This window comes from Myotis myotis, unplaced genomic scaffold (assembly GCF_014108235.1).
Source record: "Myotis myotis isolate mMyoMyo1 unplaced genomic scaffold, mMyoMyo1.p scaffold_m19_p_11, whole genome shotgun sequence".
NCBI lineage: Eukaryota > Metazoa > Chordata > Mammalia > Chiroptera > Vespertilionidae > Myotis > Myotis myotis.
The window spans coordinates 74,530,599-74,535,964 of NW_023416315.1; positions in this window are offsets into that span (position 1 = coordinate 74,530,599).

The following is a 5,366-nucleotide window of genomic DNA, read 5'->3' on the forward strand; positions in this document are numbered from 1 at the left end:
TCATAATAATGTTGCAAGTTTTTTTTCCAACATGTTTTTTTTTATTTTATTTTAGAGAGAGAGGAAGGGAGAGAGAGAAACATCAATGCGAGAGAGAAACATTGATTCGTTGCCTCCTATCTGCTCCCTCAACCTGGGTATGTGCCCTGACTGGGAATCAAACCTGCAACCTTTCAGTGGACAGGATGATGCTCTACCAACAGAGCCACACTGGCCAGGGCACTAAGTTATTTTTAATAGGAAAAAATAATAGGAAAAAAGCTCCATAATAAAATAGTAATTAAGAAAAAATATTATATTCATTTTTAAAAATAGTATTCTGTCAAGTGATTCTGAAGATATATCACTTTTGTTTTCCAGATCCCCTCTGCTCTGTCTCACAGGAGGTTGACCTGCTTGGACCTTCTCAGCGTTTCCTTTTCCTCTGGTCATGGCAATGAGAAACACTGGCAGGAAATCAGAGAGAAGGAGAGCAAGGCATGGGTATTCCCTCTCCACAGGAACACTGCAAGCTGTATGTGCCCCTCAGCCTGAAGTAAGGAGACATGTCACTCACCGCTCTGCACAGAGCACTTTGAGCCTCTGAGCTGAGTAACAATTACCAGTCTTTGTCTCTAAAGTTTTTGCTTGGGAGCAGCACCTTGGTTATTAGTCCGGGGAAACCGCACTGCCTCTTTGCTTCCCCTCTACCCAGCACCCATCTTTATAAATTGTTCCTTTATTGAATGATCTTTAATTTACCTAATTGAGCACGCCATTTATTCATCCAGGGACATTGACTGGCATAAAGATAGAGAATAAAATGTCGTAGTGCAACAGTCATGTGCCACATAACAAATGTTGTTTTGGTAAACAATGAACAAGATATAGACAGTGGCACCGTCTATAATAATAAAAGTGTAATGTGCTAATTAGACTGGATGAAGCTGCAGGGGCAGGGGCAGGGGCTGAGGCAGAGGCAGCCATGGGGGGGCGGGGTTAGGGAGGGGGAGCCCCTTGCATAGATTTTGTGCATTGGGCCTCTAGCATGATTTTAATGGAGCTGAAAACTTCCTATCACAAAGTGGTGTCATAGCTGTCATAACATCTTAGTGCAAAGGTCGCAAAAATCAACAAGGCTGTGATTGAGATGGCAAATACTAGTAATTTTAACCTGAGTGGGTGTGAAGGTGACACTGAGGAGCTCCTAGAGGCAGATCCTGAGGAACTGAATAAGGAGGAGTTGTTGAAATCAGAACAGGAACACATAGTTGAAGAAGAGGCAAGAGAAAAGGAAATTGCAGGAGAAGAAAAAGATAAAGAACTTCCAAGAAAATTCACAGGGAATGGCTTCGCAGAAGCTTTTGCAGACCTCAAGCAGCTTCTTAAAAAGTTTGAAAGCATGGACCTCAATATTGAAAACTTTTAATGAATAGAGAGAAATTTAAATGTGCGTACTCTGCTTACAAACAAATCTAATCTATTACAAAAAACAAAACACAAGCAAATAACCATGGACGTATTTCTGGAAAGCGTGACACCTCCTCAAGAAAAGCCTGGGGCAGGGCCTTCAGGAGGCTTTCCGGGAGACACTGTTACTGTAGGATGTGACAGCTTCCTGCGTGTGTTGCCCTGAAGACTTTCCAGTGGAACAAGACGTGGAGGTGGAAGACTTTGATATCGACGATACTAACTCTGTGTGGGCCTAGGCTAATGTGTGTGCTTTTGTCTGAGTTTTTAATAAAAAGTTTTAAAAGTTAAAAAAATAAAAATTGAATAAAGCTTGTAGAACATGGATATAAAGAAAGATGTCTGTACACCTGTACAATGTGCTTGTGTTGTAAGCTAAGTTTACATTTTTTTAAAGTTTATAAAGTTAAAAAAAGAGCTGCAATAAAAGAAGGTTAATTTATTATTGAAGAAAGAAAACCATTTTTTGAAATAAATGTAATGTAGCCTAAGTGATCAGTGTTTATAAAGTCTTCATTCGTGTACAGTAATATCCTAGGCCTCCACATTCTCTCACCGCTCATTCAGCTGCCTCACCCAGAACAACTTCCAGTCCTCAGGCGCCATTCATGGTGAGTGTCCTATACAGCGTGCCTTTGGTCTTTTATAGAATAATTTTACTGTACATTTTCTATGATAGATATGTTTGGGTACACAAATACTTACCATTGTGTTACAATTGCCTGTATTGTAGCCTTTAGTTCAGTCACCTGCCATACAGGAATGTAGCCTGGAAGTAACAGGTTATATAAACCACATAGCCTACGTGTGCAATAGGTTATTTCATCTAGTTTTGGATGTTTGCACAATGAAAAAATAACACATTTCTCAGGATGTAGTCCCCTCATTAAGTGACTCATGACTATAGTATAAAATATAATAATATAAGGTTAAAAAGCAGAAAGAAATACAGACATTAATAAAATACTATGCTAGGGTGATAAGATTAAAGGTGAACATATTTTCTTAATTACAGTTAGTGTTAGGTTTAGCAAATTTAATAGTTAAAATTGTAAAATTGTTGCTAGGATATTTTGCCAGATAGATTTTCTTAGCTTTGCTTTGCTACCTAGATAAGAATGATTCATTAACATATTGAATTATGTAAATCATCCTAATCATCTGCCTTCTCTTTTCCTGCTCCTAGGCCATACAGAATTGATAAAGTTTGGGAAGCAGGCTGACTTGATTTTATTCAGAGTTCTTCATTTCCAGCAAAGGAAGGAGTGGCTGGCGAGTTCACCAGAGGAATTTATTAAGTGGAAATCAGGAGCTCACAGGTTTATTTGTTCATCAAAGAACATGGCTTAAGAACAAAGCTCAAAACTGAGCTTCCAGGAGCATGCGTCCATTGCAGAGCTGTCCTAATATGAAGACTCGTATTGTCACTGCCACTGACCTCTCCATTCTACGTCTTGCCTTGTTGATGCCCACGTATTTGACTTTGCTACAGATTCAACTGTTGCCTGAGCTTTGCTGTGTCTGGCTGTCCTGAGAACCACTTCTGCCTGGGAAAGCCAAATGCCTCCGCCACCATTCGCATTGCAGGATGGACTCTTTTTTTTTTTTTTAATATATTTTATTGATTTTTTACATAGAGGAAGGAAGAGGGATAGATAGAAACATCGATCAGCTGCTTCCTGCACACTCCCCACTGGGGAGGTGCCCTCAACCAAGGTACATGCCCTTGACCGGAATTCGATCTGGGACCCTTATGTCCGCAGGCCGACGCTCTATCCACTGAGCCAAAGTGGTCAGGGCGCAGGATGGACTCTTGAGTACATTAGTACTGTGTCCTCATGTGGCTCCCTCTCAAACCAAAATCTCATTCCGGCTCAGACAATTGATGGAGCTTTGGGATGAGCTTACATTCGGGCCACAGGGGACAGTGGAGAATCGAATCTCACTTTCTTTTTTGAGGAAATATTATGTGGGTATTTCTCCAACATACAAGATGCAGCATTAGTTTGCTACAGTTGTGAGTACCTTAGGCTGAGTGGCTTAAACAGTGAAAAGTTATTTTCTTTCTTCAACAAATAAATTTTCAATTCTGGGGACTAGAAGTCCCAGAACGAGGTGTGGTCAGGGTTGGTTTCCCCGGGGGGCTTCTCTCGCAGAGTTATAGATGGTCATCTTCCTTTGGTCTTTGCATGTTCCTCCCTCTGTGTGTGTCTGCTTCCTAGTCAACTCTTCTTTCAAGGAGGCCAGACACATTAGATCAGGGCCCATGCTTATGATCTCATTTTAACTTAACAAACCTTATCTCCAAAAACAGCCATATCCTAAGGTACTGGGAGTGAGGAACTCAATAAATCAATTTTGGGGTGACACAATTTAGCCCAAAATAGAAGGATATTTTAGAAGCATGGCAACTAAAAGCAATGTGCAATCATAAATTGGACTTCAAATAAGAAAAAAATATTGCTGTGAAAAATAGAATTTGAACAATTGGAAAAATTTAAATATGAAATATATTAGGTAGTTATGTTTTCTCAATGTTAAATTTATTAAATTTGATTATTGTGATTATATAAAAGATGGCCTTTCCTTTTAGGAGATGCAGAATAATGTTTTTAAAAGTAAATGGCTGCAATGCCTGAGATTTATATTCAAACCATTCAGACAAAGAAAATGTATGAGGAAAATTCTGTACTATTCTTGTAACATAACTGAGGGTTCAAGCTTTTTCAAAACAAAAATTTATTTAAAAAGTGTTGAGAAGTTTCAAAGATAGTAAAATACAAGAACCCAGCCCTGGTTGTTTACCTTCAATATATACTGTTCTTCCATGAGTAAAATTCCGCAATAAACAACACCTGTTAAATACGATGCGATAATCACTATTCTGAATAAACGCTGAAAAAAATGAGCTGTTTATTCAGTGACAGAGAAATGCTAGGGATGACAAGACCCTCTAAGATAGGGGATAGCATTTGAGTGAAGGTGCAGGTCATTATTATTGAGAAAGTCAAAAAAGTGTGAGGATTAGGTATCAAAAATATTTTCAGGATGGATGAAGGATGTTCTTCTTAGGAAGATGGGATTTTGTTGTTGGAAAATAATAAAACAGGCTTTAAAACCCTGGATGAATGTGAACAAGTTAGTAGAATAGAACGATGGAAAAATGTACAGAAGAATGTCACTTACTTAAAAAAAAAAAGATAGAAAATGAAATGGAGATGCCAACAGCATCATGTCTTTATTATGTGTTTGGCATAAAAAAAAAGGGGGCTATGATTTGGAGAGCACTACCAGGGAGGCAATGACCTTCAGGAAAGTTCAGGCTCCACTTAAATCAAAAAAGGGAGGAGAAGTAGACTGGTTATTTAAAGAACTCATACACCCTGGCTGGTTTGGCTCATGGCAAGTTTTCCTCATTGGTTAAAGCATGGGTCCAAAGACCAAAGGGTCAAGTGTTTGGTTCCTGATCAGGTTCACATACCATGGTTGCAGGTTCGATCCCCGCCTTTGGTCAGGGGCATGCAGGAGGTAACCAGTCCATGTGTCTCTCTCAGGTCCATGTTTCTCTCTCTTTCCTCTTCCTCCCTCCCTTCCACTCTCTCTAAAAATCAATGGAAAATATATCCTCAAATGAGGATTCAAAAAAGATAAATGAATAAATAAATAATAAATAAATTATTAATAAATAAATAGATAAAATACGTGTGGGCTCGAGGAGAGCTTGTTATTAGTGAGTCAGTTCCTCTCCAAAAAATATCAGAGAAATATTGGAATTTTCTTTTCATGGTTAGAGAGTATGTCTCAAAATTGTAGCATCCAAGGGGTCTGGTTCTCTGTATAAAGTATAACATTTTCATTTTAGTTGCTGTATTAAACATTGATGGATAAAGAACAAAATGCCACACAACATACCTTTT